Source organism: Lissotriton vulgaris, chromosome 7, assembly GCF_964263255.1.
Source record: "Lissotriton vulgaris chromosome 7, aLisVul1.2, whole genome shotgun sequence".
Lineage (NCBI taxonomy): Eukaryota > Metazoa > Chordata > Amphibia > Caudata > Salamandridae > Lissotriton > Lissotriton vulgaris.
The window spans coordinates 1,588,640,527-1,588,658,424 of record NC_141695.1 but is presented as its reverse complement, the minus strand read 5'-3'; the positions used below and the strand labels follow the sequence as shown (position 1 = coordinate 1,588,658,424).

The following is a 17,898-nucleotide window of genomic DNA, read 5'->3' as shown; positions in this document are numbered from 1 at the left end:
AAAGTGTTGCAAGCATGCGTTGTGCAAATCTTTTAGCAGAGCCGACAACTACTTTATCCTATTATCAGATCCACGCATGGCACATACATGATGCAAATCTTTGAAAGCGCAACATGCCCAGCTTCGGGAGAGCTCTGCTTTTGAAACCACGTGCTGACAAAGCCCAGAGTGCGGCATTCAGTGCGTAAACCTCAGAAAGAGTCTAATAGTCACGGTGATAATCAGGTCATGCGCCATGAAAATCTCGTTACGAATGCAAAGAAAAAAGTGCATAGGAATTAATAAAGGGAAGAGTGTCACGCCGCCGGTAAAAGATCGAATCCCGGTGGGCGTGGCTAAAAGGAGACAGGGTGGCAACAAGCAGCGATTGACATGCCTTGCATGCAATCATTGCACTGCTTTCGGCATAATTTGTGACGCCAAACAATGCGCACGAATCAAAGCTGAAGGCGGAGCTAGGACGAGGCTTCTGGAATCGTATCGATTCCAAGAAGCCTCGTACGACGAGAGCAGCGCATGCGCTGCTTATGTCACGATACCTAAAAAGGCAGATTGTGACAGGGAGCCATGCACAGATTAAGTTGGTCACACACTGCATGTTGGGAGCAGGGCCTGGCTCAGAACATGACCACGAGCCAGGTCCTATGAGAAATTCCATCTAGTACAGCTGTTTAGGGTATGCTTTCATATAGGTTATTTATAGTAAATTTAAAAATAAAAAAAACACGGTCAATAAAAAGAGGTGAAAGAAGTTATGGTTAGCTTTGTTGTAACACCTTGTTTTTTAAAATCTATTTCAATGAAAAAACAATGTTAAAGAGGAGATATTATAAAATCAATCCCTAAAAACCACTTAAATTCATCAGCTATGTACAGTTAAACTAACTAACTCGCACTCCTGTCACTGTTCATAACCACGTTCAATGTTATTGATAGCATTTCAAATGACATCGATCACCTCTCTGATGACATCATCCGTGATGCTTCTGAACACATTTGTTTAAATTTCTTTAATGGTGTGAACGATGATTAACCTCTAAAACAAATATTGTGGTCTTAAAATTGTCCATTCTTCTCCCGAGCTCCCACTGTCTTTCTAATGTGTCTCTTGACAAATCTGAGCAGACTTCAAAAGCGAAGTCCTTCTCACCGTTTACATTTTTAATGCCAAGTTCAAAATTTTCTCTTTCACAGAGTTAGTTATGAAGTTGATAAGGATTTTCCTCGGTTTGGCCCTTTTTGGATTTAAATGAAAAGGGTGCCTCTGAATTATTTGTATATCCTTTGTGAAGGAGTCCACAGAGTCGTCAAGTGGCAGGGCCTCCTTTACCAAATTAACCATAAAATATCTTAAGTCTGAGCCTTCTTTCCCTTCTAGAATATTCAAAACGCAGAGATTATTCCTACGGGAATTGTTCTTTAATGTTTCCATTCTTTCACGCAACACAGCCTCACCCTTTTGTAGGTCATGGATTTTTGCTTCTGCTGTCCCTAAATTGGACTTTAACTCCTCTACCGAATCCTCAAGGGATTCTGTTCTAGCATTTAGGAGATCTACTTTCCTTTCTAGGATCTCACACAAGCTCCTAATATCCCCTTAATTGGCAGCTGATACGGCAAATCCTTGCTTAATATCTTCTTTTAAGAATGTAAATAGGGCTTCCATTGAAAGTGGGAGTGAGAGTGAATAAAGGGGGAGACCAATCTGCTCTAAATTGCCCGAACGTGATCCTGTTAATGACCCAGCTCCGTCCTCATTTTGACCAACTGTAACAGTGGTGGCAGCATCAATTACAATGGCAAGGCAAGGGTAGTAATTTCAGTGGTTGTATCCGTGTCGGTGACAGGGGCTAAAGCCATAATAGATGGCTCAGACTCAGACCCCGATGATCCTGTAGACTGAATCCCAGCCTGCATCAAGTCTGTAGTGCTTGAATACTCAGATGAGCCGATAGCGTCACTGTTTTTATATTCTGCTCCCTGCTTGGTAATGAGTAGAACCTCTGGTTGCACCCTAAAAAAAGACCTTAATGAGGGGGTGACCTTCACTATATTGGATACAGCCTTATTTTCCCCTCTTTTTATGCTCCTGCCTTTAACCTGGTAGTTTTGAAAAGCTGAATTGTCACAGGGCAGGCTGGTAGTATTAGATATACCAGTTGTTGTGGTTATGTCTCCAAAAACTCGCCCCCCCACTGACTGGTACTGGGGCTCCCGCCTCACTTCTCCCTTTTCCTTAAATTGCCCTTTTTTTGTTCCAGTCACACTCTTTCCAACTCTCTTACCTTGCCTCTCTTTTAGTTTAGTAGTAATATTACCCTTTTTTCTTTGAAGCCTTCGCTCATCCACCTCACCGTCTTAGCCTTCCTGACTGTGGGAGAGCACCTGAAGGCTCTGATCCTCCTGAGCGTCGGTCTTACCAGGTAGGGAAAAGGGCTCCAAACTACGAGAAGCAGTGTAGGAAGCTATGTATAAGACTGTGGGGGAGGCTGGGACCGACGATGTATCCTCACTACCTTTTTGCCCAACTTCACTACCGCAGCTCCAAAGAAGCGCCCGATGCTGGCCCTGCCGCTGTTGACCCGGAGGAGGCCGCGGGCCGCTGCTCTGCGGCCACGCCTCGGCTCCAGGGCAGCAGTGCACCAGCGTGAGAAGCAGGGCGAGCGGGGGGGGGCGGGGGGGGGGGGGGGGAGTAGCTCCCAGGTCATCTACCCCCACTTTGAATGGCGGAATCTGGGGTTTTTCCTCCGCAGCTTCAGAGGCAAAAAGAATGGGAAACGGAGAATCGATACGTGAGTGGCATCCAGCTACCGCGGCGTGGTAAGAGGAGAGAGGTACGCGTGCGGCTGCACAACCAGCAGACGCCATGTTCTCCCCCCCTTAAATTCCCTGCCTTTTTGAAGGTAATGCACAATAACAAAATGCACAATATCAGGTCCATTCAGGAGGCAGATGAACTACTGGATAGCATCAGCAAAGGGCCCCCGTAAGCAAATCACCTATTAAGCTATTTTTTGGAGGTTGAGGTGAGGGGAACAGTCTATGGTTTGTGGAGAAGAAAAAAAAGGGGGGAAAGAGAAAAATGGGGAGAAGTAAAAAATATACATAAAAGGAGGAAATAGAAACAAGCATTGGAAATGCAATAGGTCTCGCATTAGGAAAGTTTGAGCTATTGGTCTTATAAATGACATTTTTTTTATTTATGTGTTGTTTTTTAAAATAGCTAAATTAATAGCTTTGTCATTTACAATGCCAATAGTTATAACTTTCGCAAATGTGACACCTATAGCATTTGTAATGCAACATGTTTTGCCCACACTCACAGTAGTGTTAAAGACGTGCTAAGTAATACTTTCACGAACGTGTGACTCCATCTTAGAAGGCTGTAAATGTGCTTCTGGCTGAGAATCGAAATTTGCCTAGCTTACGTAACAGTAAGTTTCAATTCTATTAAGGACACGGAGGCGAGGATTATGCTATATCTTCCTTCGCTTTATTAACATAAAGACTCCACAGCAGCTTAGGAAAGATAATAATAAGAACAAAAAATGCTTTAAACATAAAGCATTGACGTAATGTTCAACAAATCAAACAACAACTCCCAAGAGTCTCTTTGCATAACAATATTCCATAGTCCTTCCACTCTGTCCATCATCACTATATAACCGGACTTCTCATCATCTTCCTCCTCTTTCTTCGCGCAGATCACGCTTGAGCCTCATTGGTCCTGTTTAGCACTGTCGTTGCCTGTCGAAAAAGGAACAGCATCAGCAAGGTGGTCCAGGAATGCGACAACAAGGCGAGGAGCATTCAGTGATTAATACAGTACCGACAATGTAAAGGAAAACGCTTTACTTACTGCCATACGGGTGGGTAGAGACACCACTGTAGCCTGGGTGGGATAATCCTCGCCTCCGTGTCCTTAATAGAATTGAAACTTACCGTTACGTAAGCTAGGCAAATTTCGATTCTATGTCAGGACCGGAGGCTTCAGATTATGCTAGTTCAAAGCTTACTTACCACCAACTGGGCCAAATCCACCACCGGCTTAAAATAAAACCTCTTGAAGGTGGAATCCGAGGACCAATCCGCCGCTCGCATTAGGTCCTCCAGACGAGCACCCACCGAGAATGCCTTAGAGGCCATGGCCCCCCTGGCGGAGTGTGCTCCAAAGAGAGAAGTATTGATGCCTGCTTCTTGCATGACCCACCGCACCCACCGAGCAATAGTGGGGGAGGAGACAGCTTTGTGTGGCTTCCGCAGGGCAATCAACAACTGACGCTCGCCCGGAGGGCGCAGATCCAAGGTCAGGTCCTCATATGCTTTGAGGCATTGCACGACACACAACTTAGGAGTGTCAAGAAAAGCTGGATATGAAATGGAACGCGACGACGTTTTCGTGCGTCGGCCTACTGTAAAAGTAACCCCATCCGGGGAAAAGATGCGTGCAGAGACATCCAGCGCGCGCACGTCAGAGACGCGCCTACACGAAACCAAACATAACAACATGGCTAACTTCGCCGACAGCTCCTTAAGAGACAGATAGGAGTTGGCCGGCCACGACAGGAACAAATTCAGAACCAAATTGACGTCCCAAAGGACGGAGTACCTGGGTTCCGGAGGCAGCGCGAGGCGGATGGCTCGCAGAAGCCGGCACACAAAAGGATGTTCCCCCACTGGATGGCCATCGATGTTGTCATGGCCAGCCGAAATCGCCGATCGAATAGCATTGATCGTCCTATACGCTAGGCCCTTGTCGGCCAAATGTGCCAGGAAATCCAGCACAGGAACGAGGCCTGCGACCAAGGGATCCAGATCCCTTCGTAAACACCAACGCATCCACTTAAGCCAAGCGGATCTGTAACGCTTCGTCGTACTATCGGCCCATGCTTTGGAGAGCAAGTGCTCAGCCGACCCCGAAAGGCCCGGGAGCGACCAGCGTCTCCTGAGAGCCTCCACGCCACGAGACGGAGAGAGTTCTGCATGACGAGAGGATGCGGTTCCTGATCCGGATTCGTCAGGAGTAGAGGAAACAGGGGGAGTAGGATTGGAAAATCCCAAGAAAGTTCCAGAAGAACTGGAAACCATACTTGAGACCTCCAGAGCGGCGTAACCAACACCAGCTCCGCACCCTCACCCTGGCGGCGTACTTGAGCCGCCGTTCGCATGATCATGGAGAACGGGGGAAACGCAAACGGCTGTTCCCGACTCCAATCCTGTAAGAACGCGTCCGTGGCCTCCGCCAGAGGGTCCGGTCTCCAGCTGTAAAACCGCGGCAGCTGGTGGTCGAGACGGGACGCAAAGAGGTCCACCGAGAAGGGGCCCCAGAGGGAGTGTAGCCACCGGAAGACTTCCGGATCCAGTTTCCACTGGCTGGCGTCCCTGAGATGTCGAGAGTGCCAGTCCGCCACCTGATTGCACTGGCCTGGGAGATATTCCGCCGTCACCGCAAGGTGACGAGACAGGCAATAATCCCAGAAGTCCTTCGCCAAGTCCGCCAAGGCGCGGGACCGAGGACCTCCTAGATGGTTCACATAGCGAACCGCCGAAATATTGTCCATCCGTAATAGGACACAAGCTTTGACCGAATCTTTGGTCCAACAACGAACTGCGAAGGAGCCCGCCAGGAGCTCCAAACAATTGATATGCAATTGTTGTTCTTCGGAAGACCAGGCGCCGCCGGTGGAAAAATCTATGATCAGGTCCGGAGCCGACCTGAAGATCGCCCGACCATTCCATGCCTCCATGTGAGAGAGCCACCATGACATTTCCTCCTTCACTTCGTCCGTGAGGGGAACCCACTGATCGTAACTCATCCCACGTCGCAGACGCTGCGCCTTCAGGCGTTGGAGAGCCCTGTAGTGCAGTGGGCCTGGGAAAATCGCTTGGATGGAGGACGAGAGAAGACCCACCACCTTGGCGATATGGCGCAGGGACGTACGATCCCTCGCGATCGTCTGCCGAAGCAGGTGTCGTATCTTTGCGACCTTCCGACCCGGCAGGCTCAAGACCGCCTGTACCGAGTCCACCACGAAACCTAAAAAGGTGATCTGCTGAGTGGGAACCAAAACCGACTTGGAGCCGTTGATGACAAACCCCAGTCTCTGGAGCAAGCCGACAGCTTGACGCAGACGTAGACCAATCACCCATTGAACTCTTTGAGATTGATCACAGGTCTTTTGCCCCCATCCGTCTTGTCCACTAAAAAGACGTTGCTGAGGAACCCATGCGGGTGGCGCGTTGATAGACGGATGGCTCCCTTGCGCAGCAAGTCCGAGATCTCCCCGTCTATCAATCGCGCGTCCGAATCTGAAAAAACCATCGGGCGCGGGGGCCTCGCTTGAGTGGGCTGGTCGTAAAACTCGATATGGAAACCTCGTACAGTCTGCAAAACCCAAGCATCGGCAGTGAGCAATTCCCACTCCTCGTAAAAGCTTGCCAGCCGCCCCCCAATTGGAACCTGATCCAAACAAAGTACACTTACCGGGAGCATTTCCTTGTCCGGCGTTCTTCCTGAACCCTCTGCCGCCGAAGCGCTGTCCCCTGGTGGGGTAGAAGTTGGTATAGTTGGCAGAGGTCTGGTATTGACCTCTTCCGGAGCCTTGTCCTTTGTTGTTGGTCTGCTGACCACGGCCGATCGCGCGGCCCCTACCGCGACCGGCCCCTCCAGAGAAACGCTGGTGGAACACCCTCTTGATGCTAGGCTGGGCCTTATCCAGCGACGTGAACGTATTCACAAACTTGCCCAGCTCCCTGATGAAGGGCTCACCGAAGAGGCCACCCTGGGCCACAGCACCCGCCTCCGACGAGGCCAGGTCCCCCAACTTCGGGTCCAGCTTGATTAGGAGCGAACGCCGCCTCTCAGTTGACAGGGCACAGTTGGCGTTGCCCAAAAACACAATCACCCTCTGGGCCCAGTTCGAGAGCACCTCCGGTGAAATGGCGATGCCATTCGCTCTAGCCTCCTCCGCCATGTCGAGGATCTTCGTGGCGGGCCCGACCGCATCTAATAATTTGTCCTGGCAGGCCCGCCAGGACCGGTCAATCCCCTTCCTGGGGTCCTTCATAAACTTCGCCAGGAAGGTGGCCATCTTGGGGTCCAATTCTGGGGTCATGGCCACTTTCCCTTCCAGAGTTGGCCGAGGGCACTCCCCCGTAGGCAACCCCTCGCTTCCTTTTCCAGGGGCTTGCGCAGCCTGCCCGCGACAAATTTCGCCACCGTCTCCCCCGGTGCCCAGGCTGCGGACCGGGGGTGGACTATCTCGTCCGGGTCCAGCATGCCCGACTCATCCCGGGGCATCTCCTTGGCAGAAGACGCCGGAAGCCAAGATTGGGTCGACTCCCCGTCGTCATCCGTGTCCGGAGAGTCGTAGATTGGGGAGGCGGGGGCCGTAGACACGTCCCCTGAAGCACTAGGATCCACCAAGGGTGTAGGGGGCACCGCTGTCGCCTTAGCCAGGAAAGCGTCACGAAGACGCTCAAAAGCGCCCCTGTCCACACCTTGGGCCTCCGATGACGGCCCCTCCTTACAAGGCCTCTTCAGGGCGGGTGGCAACCCGCCAGATGTCCCCGGGAGCTCGGGGGACGGAGGCACATGCGCCGCCGCCAGCTTCGCGCACTCCTCCACGATGCGGGCGGAAAGGCGGTCTTCCATGGGGCCTACCACCTCCGTCACGCAGCGGTAGATGGAATTGTCCACCGCCTGGTAGAACTCGTCGTCCTGCAGATAGGGGCAGGGTTCCTCCTCGTATTCCCCTTCCATCTCGGAACCAAGGGCAAATGTGGGGCACCCAAGAGGGCGGCAACCGAGAAAGTTCTCGAATGTGGGCAGGCCAAGCGGCTGCGATCACGTTTTGGGCCAACTGACGTGGCAGGTGGGCTGCACCAACCCCCAAGCGCGCAGACCCTCCTCGCCGGGACCGGGTCTTCGCACCCCTCAAGCGCGCTAGGCCACACTATGGATAAAGAGGTGCACAAAGGACACCCGAAGGTGATTCACGCGGTCCGAGCCGCCATACAGACCCCAACGGGGCGTCAAGAGTAGGAAAATTACAGACCCGGGGCACCAGGTGTCAGAGGGGTACGCGAGGGCTGGCTCCTGCGCAAGCAGACTCCACGGCGCGGCTCCTGGCACTGCGGAGGCGCGCCGAAGGGTCGGCGAGACGACAGGCCGCCCCCTGGCGGTCTATGTACACACCGCACACAAGTGGGAAATAAAGTCGTGTAGGAACGAAGAACGTTCCCGCAACTGGGGACTCTGTAAGGGAATAAACCATGCAATGAGTCCCCCCAACGATCGCACACAACACAATCAATCACAATGAGAAAGGGAAAAATATAGGAAAGCACTTATCTGGCTGCGGGAGCAGCGAAGAAAGAGGAGGAAGATGATGAGAAGTCCGGTTATATAGTGATGATGGACAGAGTGGAAGGACTATGGAATATTGTTATGCAAAGAGACTCTTGGGAGTTGTTGTTTGATTTGTTGAACATTACGTCAATGCTTTATGTTTAAAGCATTTTTTGTTCTTATTATTATCTTTCCTAAGCTGCTGTGGAGTCTTTATGTTAATAAAGCGAAGGAAGATATAGCATAATCTGAAGCCTCCGGTCCTGACATAGAATTGTAGGGAAGTAGGGCCAACAAGAAACAACTAGTGAATGACAATGCCTTTTATTTATGTTATCAAAACGAAAACAAAAATAAAAGGCATGGTTTATTTTCTTTTGAGGTCAGATAGCTCAGTGGGTTAGCTGCATGTTGTTGAGATCTGTCCTTATAGTGTGCGCTGCAAATTCACCTCCTTGCTCCACTCAGTTTGGGTTTCTTCCGGGTTAGTACAAACCGTACAGTTATGAAATGTAAATATTAGAAAGCAGCTACGAGAAAGGATTAGTAAAATCTTGGAAATTATTCCATTGAAGGACACATTCATTAAAATAACCTGGGCAGTGCAGTCTTATGTTGTTTGACATTCTGTAAGACGGTCTGCTTTGCATTTTCTTGAGGACGTTGTTTTTGTTCAAAGCGCTAATCTACCAACTTGCTTAAAAACCGAGCTCAGTATCTAAACCTCCCAGGATCACGGGTGGTTGTCGCATGTCCGCCGCCGACCCGAAGGTAATCAGTCAATTAATGAGGTCATCGAAGATGCGGTTTAGACAGAAACTGAGGAAGAGTGGAGAGGCCAAGACAGTGAAAGGGCAGGAGAGAGTGAGACAGAAATAGAGGAAGAATGGATAGGCCAAGACAGTGAAGGGGCAGGAGAGAGTGAGGGGGAAACTGAGGAAGAGTGGAGAGGCCAAGACAGTGAAGGGGCGGGAGAGAGTGAGACAGAAATAGAGGAAGATTGGAGAGGCCAAGACAGTGAAGGGGTAGGAGAGAGTGAGACAGAAACAAAAGGCACGTGGCGAATAGCGAACAAATGTGAACATTAACAATGCAAAAATACAACAAAGCAAGGCGAAGTTGTGGTGTGAATGGACCTACACTGCATGCAGCTCTGCCACACCCAGGAATACCCTCGCCCCAAAGAACAAACTGCAGGAAGAAGCTGCCTTAGCCATGTCTGGAGGATGTAAGAAGGGGTCGACAGAAGGCCATTCCTGGCCAGGCAGCCATTGTTCCAGTGTCGTCCCCTTTACATGGCCAGTAGGAGCAAGTGGGAGGAGGGAGTGGGAGAGGGGTGTGAGATAGATCAAAGCCTTTAATGCTGTCAGTGGCCGCAGGCTGCCAGTGGGAGGGAAGAAGCATATGGCGAGCAGCGGGGGAGTCTGGTGCGAGGCGTGGGGGGCGAGGGAGGGGGGAGTAGGCATATGGGGTGTGAGTGAAGCCAAGCGTGCGCCTGGGGAAGCTTGCGCGTTACCATGAAGGTTTATGTGAAAGACCAAACCTTAGCCAGCGTCTTTGCAGGTCTCTTTAGCAGAGGCGGTCCTATGCACGAGACCTGACAACACAAGCTCTCTCCCCCCACACCCCCGCCCCACACACACACAAAAACTGAAATTTCTTCTATTTTACAAATATTTTACAAACCCCTGAAATTTAGAAGAGGGTGAGTAACGATAAAATTGTAAACATGCCGCAAGGTCGTAATGTGCAAACCTATCAACTTATCAGTCAGAGACTGCTCCCACTGACCATCTAGACAAGTAAAACAAAACAATTACTTTAAAGTCCGAAATGCGGATGGAAATGGCTCTTGTGGCGCCTTCATCCAATTCAACTTAAAGGTCTCCGGTACTGCAAAAGAGAAACGAATTCCTGCAGCCCCACTCCGGCAGTCCACTGCTACAGACATTCATTGCTCGCCTTATCGCTAAGAGCTACGGGTGGCTGCCAATAAATGACACGGCAAAACTGCACAGTTTCACTATGGATCTCGACAGCATTACTTTTAAGGCTGTAATCCGCGAAACACTGAATAAAGTGAAAGTCAGACTGCAAAATTTACAAAAAAATTATACTGTTTACTTTTCGGGCGAATTAACCAAAGGCTGGTAGAGACCGCCGTGTAGCTAGCTGCACACTTGCAAGACAGCAAGCCTTCCAACTGCAGTACCAGACCCTCACCCTGCCTACTGCCAACCCAGCAAGTATACCGGTGTGCAAAAGTGTGACTTTATCAGTCGACACTTATCAGAAGACGACGACATCTGGAACGGATGTCAGGTCAATTAAAAAGATTCCATTTCATAAATGTAATATGGGAAAAAAAAAATTCAAGTCAACGAGCGACTGTGTTTGGGGGACATTTAAAGCGGACATTTGAAGCAGAAAATAAGGAGTTAGACTGGTGGGTATATTGAGAGGGATAGCAACTATATGTAAAAAGACTAATTACAATCTCCGATTCTAAACAAAAAGGGCATCCTACTCATAAAGAGAACGCTAACAATCACATCACTACTGCCGCCCTCCTGTATACATCTCCTATGTAGTGCGGACGCATCCGACCGGCAACAGCCTACACTAAACCGGAAAGGAAACATTCCTGATAAGCAAAGTGATAGGAACATCCCTCTCCTATGTGTCACCGCCTCGCCCAACACCAACTAATTCAACCTGACCTACGTTGCACAGGAAGATGGTGGAAAGGGAGCATGGCGATGTCTTTCGGATGCACTACCAGGCGAAGTGTCCGAGGAAACTCCATATTATGTAGGACAATACCCTCCCAACCCCATGGTAGCGTGATCTAGTGCGCCGCAAGGTAAACAAACAGCGGAGGCAGCGGGATCGCTCATGGGAGGGGGTGCTTGCAGCACTCAGTGCACAGAGGTTCTGTTGTTACGCTGTGTTCAACAGGTAGCGGTAGGCACGGGAGATACAAAAAAAAAAACATTGGCGCCTGCGCGGCTGTAAATGTGACGCCACGCGGCAATAAAACCAAGTTAAACGAGGGTGAAATTAAGTTTCCAGCTTTATTCACATATATTTTTTTTAAAGGTTACCTTTATGTTTAAATATTAATAGCTTTTTATGTTTGTCCGTTTAGGGCGTCGCTCGCAGGTAAAATTGAAATCTAGTTTGTTTCAGAAAGCAGCAGATGTGTCGCTGCATTGCTTGATGCTTAGGAGCGGAAGCGATCTTATGAACGAGCAGTCTGAGGGCTTCCTACCACCACCCACACTCGCCCATCATCCCCCACAAAAAAAACAACAAAGACGAGGGTGCAGGCAGGGAAGGGTGAAGAAATTGCAGTTGCCGACGTTGTGATCCCGGGTCTTCAGTTCGCTTTAGAAACGGTGCACAACCGTCCAGTATGTATGTGCATTCACTTAATCCCGTTATTTCGCCACCGCATTCAGGCCCTTGTAGTCAAAGAGAAAAGGAATCTCCAGGTACCACAAAGTTATGATTTCATGTAAAAAAAAAAAAACAGTGAGCCAAGACGGAGGGCAGTGCTGTGGGGAGGGGGGAGGAGAAATGCGACACGGCAGGCAGGGGAGGGGGTGGAGCGGGGGTGTGGGAGGAGGGAGAGCGGATTAGCGAGCCAAGACGGAGGGCATTGCTGTGGGGAGGGGTACAAAGCTGAGATAGCAGATGTTTCAAGCAAACAAGTGAATTAACAGGCAAGCTTCTGTGTTCTGCGACACGGCGGGCAGGGGAGGGGGCGGAGCGAGGAGAGGTGCGAAACGGCAGGCAGGGGAGGAGAGTAGGAGGAGGAGGGGGGAGGAGAGTAGGAGGAGGAGGGGGGAGGAGAGTAGGGGAGGCACGGCATAGCGGCCGTGCAACCAAGAAGTGAGGGGGCGGAGCTGGGGGAGGCTGTGAGAGAGAGAGTGGGCAAGGCAGGCGGCTGGGGGCATGTGCACGCGCTTTTAAGCTCAATGCGCATGCGCATTGAGCTTAAATTTCACGGGCACTGCAAGGAATCGCCACGATTCCTTGCAAGTTGGTTAAAGAGTGTTTAAGCCCCCATAGTCTCGCAAGCTCGATGCGCATGCGCATCGACAGGCGAGACCTAAAAAAGGGGGAAAATGTATAAACATGCATTTAGGGGTATGACGTAGGGTATAACCCCTTTCTCTTTTTTTCCTCATTTCTGGGTGGGTAATCACATAGGTGTAAATAGATAGAGGAGACAGAGGTTATGGACACCATAACTAGTCCAGGTAAATGGGGGTTGGGTTGGGTGTAGGGGAGCACAGGGGAATAAAAAATAAAAATACCTACTTCATCTCATTTTGTTTAGGTTGCGTTGACCAGATAGTTTTAGTTAGACTAGGATGGTCCGGTGGGCTATGTGAATGGCTTGAGGGGGGTTGCGTAGAAGAAACATTTTACAATATCTGAGAGACTCCCCCACCCAAGTCTTGGTTATCCAGGAGACTCATCTTCTTGAGGCAAAAACAAAAGATATATTAAAATCACAGAAATGGGTGGATTCTTTCGTATGTACCGACCAGACGGCAAATATTAGGGGGGTGTGGATTCTCTTTAAAAAATCAGTTAAAGTACAGATTTTACAATACAAGGGTGACCCAGGGGTAAGGTGGTTGATACTAAAGGTCATTGTCAGAGAGGTTCTCCTTACATTAGTCGGCTATTACGGTCCGAATCATATTGATCCCTCTAACCTTTAAACTATTTTTTCATATTTATTGGACTTCCCCGAGCCGGAGATATGGCCAGGAGAGTTTAATCTTTTTCTTGATCCCAAATTGGATAAATCTTCCAACAGCAGAGCAATCACCCCTTCGGGATCAAGGGTATACCTCTTGGCAATAATGTCCCAATTGGGCCTTAGTGATATTTGGAGAGAAAGGTCAGGGCAACTGATGGGTGTATTGTATAGAAATCTTAAGTACAAACACAAGTCACAAATTGACTATATACTGATCAGCCATACTCTTAGAGACAGAGTAAAAGACATAAAATATCTGCCATCGCATATGTCAGACCACTCTAGTATTTTATTGCCGCTACAGTGTCAACGGACTCAACAGGTCAGAGAGTGGTCTTTTTACCGCACTCTGCTACTAGAAGAGGACGAGATAAGCTTTCTCTCCTGGGAAACATACCAATGTTTAGAGACCAACTTAGGAACTGCCGATATCACTACAGTTTGGGACACTCTTAAGGCTTTTTTAAGGGGTATAACAACCAACAGGGCAAGCTATAGATGTAAGAAATACAGAGAAGAGATCATAGTTTTGGAGGAAGAAATTAGGAAAGTGGAGGTAAAATTAAACGCCCAAGATGGGATCGGACAGAAAGAAGATCGGGAAGTCAGTAGGAAGCTGAAGGAGCAAATGGAGACTCTTCTCCCGGGGCGGCTTATGCATAGGTCGGAAGTGAGCAAGATGGCCCATTTGGAGTATGGGGAAGGAGCTGGAAATTTACTAGCTTGGAAAATCAAGGCAGACCAGCTCCGGAACCATATTAAGGAGATCTCAGTGGGTATTGGAGAGCCCCCACTTCTTCAGATAATGGTATTGGAGAGACCGTCCTGGATTACTTCCTGGAGATATATAAAGAGACCTCCACAGAAGATACATTTAAGGCAAAATCTTGGTTGGAGAATATCACTCTAACACCTATCAGTCCCAAACAACAACTGACTTGGGGCAGCCCATCACACAGGAGGAAGTGAGGAAAGCATTAGCGAGTGGGAAAAGGGGTAAAGCGGCCGGCCCGGATGGGCTTCCAATTGAATTATATCGATCACTTGGAGAGAGTTTAATTTCAACAATAACCCTTCTATTTAATAAAATCTTTATGGATGAAATTAGCCCACCAGTAACATGGAATGATGCTACTGTAGTCCTTATCCTGAAACCTTGTAAAAAACCCTCCAGATGTGGGTCTTACCGGACCATTTTACTCTTAAATGCACATTATAAAATCTATACAACCATTTTGGCTACTAGATTGGCTGAGGTGGTTGGAGATCTTCTTCACCCCGACCAAAAGGGGTTTGTGAAGGGGAGACAGTTAGTAGACCTCACCTACGACCTGGTCGGTGCAATAGACATCGCCTCTACTTATTCACTCGCCCTCGCAGCCTTGACTCTGGATGCCACCAAGGCTTTCGATAGAGTAATTGGATTTACCTATCGGAACTCATTGAGAAATTCAATCTGGGTGTAAGGTTTTGTTGAGCTATTCAGTTGATATACAAATCCCCATCGGCTAAGCTCCTGGTGAATGGCTCTTTTACAAAGCCATTTGGCATAACCAGAGGAATCCGACAAGGCAGCCCTCTCTCTTCCCTGTTGTTCGATATGTATATCAAACCATTTGCACAGAAAGTAAGGGACAACCCTGATCTAGATTTCTTTAGACATGGGGATTGGGAGAGAAGGGTTGCCCTGTATGCGGATGATATTCTGATATTGTCAGCAGACCTAGACAGAACACTCCCGGCAGTAATTAAACTGGCGGAGGAGTTTGGTAAGGTTTCCGGTTACAAGGTAAATGCTGGCAAGACAGAAGTCATGACTTGGAACATCCCGCACACTGAACTATCAGACAAGCTGCAGTATGCGTTACCTCGGGGTCACAATTACCCAGTATATTAATAAACTGGCAGATACCAATCTATTGCGAGTCCTCCGGGATTGCCATAAACAAATGAAGTCATGGGTGCACCCCCCCCCCCCATCCATTCTAGGGAGAGTTAAACTAGTCAAAATGTCTATACTGCCTAAGGTCACTTTTCTTTTTAATACAATCCCTCTCCATTTTGATAAAGATATTATAGGAAAATTCCAATAAGAAATAAATTCCTTTATCTGGGCATGTAAATCTACCAGAATAGCATGGAAGAAACTAAGACGTAGGAGAGAGAAAGGGGGGTTGGTGTTACCCGATTTACAATACTACGCTTGGGCTTTTCAACTCACTCATTCTCGCATGTTATTGAAAACGCCAAGTGATAAAGGGAGTGGAGCTATATTTCTGGCAAGTTTAAAGGGGCGAGGCTACCAGCAGAAGGGTTTATGTTTAAATTTGGAGATCAAAATTTCTTTAAAAACGATGAAACTTAAGGTCCTGCAGGGTCTCGCCAGGATATGGTTATCGTTAAGGAAGGTGACAGGTTTCAGTTACTTCTCTAAACTGGCACCACTTTGGGATTCCCCAGGCTCCCCAGAATGCCTTTGTGATAAGCTGGTGATCCCACTTTGAGATGCTGGATTTAAAGTATTGGGAGACTTAGACAGTAATGAAACATTTATTTTATGGGAGGATCTAAAAAGGAGAGCGAGAAGTGGCTTCTAAAGATTTAAATATATCCAGTTACATAGTTGGCTAGAATCCCAGTTTAGCAAGGAAAAAAGCATTGATGAGGGAACCAGTTTGGAGCAACAGCTTGTGTAAAGGCCAGCAGGTAAAAAGGAGGTCTCCTATTGGTATTGGGCCATAGAAGAAAAGGTTGACAGGGAATTCAAGCTGGCTGAGGAGCTGTGGGGTGGATTGCTGCCTAACGAACAGTGTGACTATCTATGGCAGGAAACTTTCAAAATCCTTTTTAACATAGTGAAACCAGCATGGTTGAGGAGGAATCACTTATTCACAGTTCATCGTACATACCTATCCCCCCTCAGGTTATCAAGAATTGTCAAAGGCTCACAAATTAGCTGTGAAAAATGCGGATTGTTTGAAGCCTCGGACCTCCATGTGTTTAGATACTGTCCCTCCATCCAGGCCTTCTGGGTATATGTACAAAAAAGCATTGGAGAGTATACTGGGAGTGACAATTCCGATTGACTTAAAGCTAATAATTTGTGGCTTAAATACCCAGGTATCAGGACCAGCTTGACTCCTTCTAGTTTACTCAATCTTACTGGCAAGAAGATAAATCTATAGACATTGGGTAGATCCTGTCCCTCCCAAACATTCGGACTGGTTGACTTCTTTGTATGAAACATCTAAAGTGGATATGACCAGAGTATTTAGCAGGAAAAAGATCGCATACTGGGACTTGTTGTTGCAGTGGAGATGATGAGTCTTTTGGTCCAATGATTATGCCAACTGGACACTCCTTGGACCAAGCTGGATATGCCAATGGATTATGGAGCATCGAGAGGGTCCACAGGGTCTCTTAGATCAATCTTGAGTGATACCTAACCTCCCTATAAGGATGGGAAGTGGTTTTTCGGTCTGAAAACACACCCCTCCGGGCTTTGGGCTGATGGTATCGAGAGAATCCGAGGGAAGACTCCATGTCATTCTAGCCTATTGAAAAGGGGAATATACAGACAGTCTGAACACTATGGGTATTGGTGAATGAGGACAAAAAAAACACACAAATATTGTTTTTTAAAGAATGGTTTTGAAGTCATATTTTTGGTACTGAATACATCTGTATTTTATGTGCATGTTCTTCTGTTATGCTATGGTGGGTTTCTTGTTAGATGATCACAATTGTAACTCTATACTGCCTACATAATTATATATTGTACTTTATTTGAATGTATACTGAGGTAAGTGCATGGGTTTCTGACACTATTTTGTGTCTGTGTGATGGTGAATATGTTGAGGTATGTTAGAAGGTGACAGTGTGTTACTCTATATCTTTTCTGATTTACTGAGTGTATGATTTTTGTTTTTGTGACTGTATTTAATATGGGATTTGTTCTTGCTTGGGATTGTCTACATTGTAATGTTACAGAAGGGTGTTTTTATCTGCTGGTAAGTTTGTTGTAATTTGCCACGGACTGCTTCATTTGTTTACAGCTGGTGTGTGATTTATTATGCAGATTGTTTCACTCTATACTACTGTATGTATAGCAGGGAGATAGGTTAAAACTGTATACCATTTCTTTATTAAGTGTTCTATAATAGTTGTTTGGGCAAATAATGCAGGTCTTTTAATATAAAGTTAGTTTTTTATATGACTGTAATTGCATTAATGTATGACGAAGAGCTAGGTTTCCTGTAATAATGGGTATGCAATTAATACAGAGTATTTTAGGTAACTTAAGTTGATTAACAATTTAATCGGTGTATTAATATGTATAATACTGTAAATAGGTAAGTAACTAAATATTGATTTACTAAATAATACGTTTCTTAATTGAAGTGAGCAAAGCAGAGAGACTATTGAATGAGGTCATCAATTGTGTTATCAATGGTGAGGCACTGCCCAGCCAAGTGAAAGATGGCCACCTTCTACGAGGCTCCATTAGCCATTGCTCCTACGCAGCTCATATACCCATCCCCAGAGGTCTGTAAATATTTTAAAGCTTACTGTGAGGTGGCGGAATGCCCCTGGAAACGAAAAAACTGCTTTACACTGATGTGTACTGTGGAGGGAACTGTGTTGCTGTCCCTCACCACGTCCCGGCCTGTGTGCCTGTTGACCGCATTCAAGAAGCTCTGGGCCTGGCTAAACTATGGTCATGCTTGCTGTTCGGCAGATAAGGCTGTGCAAAGTGTGTGCAGTGGACCTG

At 47.7% G+C, this 17,898-nt stretch overlaps 1 protein-coding gene across 2 annotated transcripts in view; it reads right to left on the bottom strand.

Moving 5' to 3' along the window:
- RTF2 (replication termination factor 2) overlaps positions 1-17,898 on the bottom strand; it is a 429,729-nt gene that overhangs the window by 384,683 nt on the left and 27,148 nt on the right. The gene's annotated exons all lie outside the window — the stretch shown is intronic.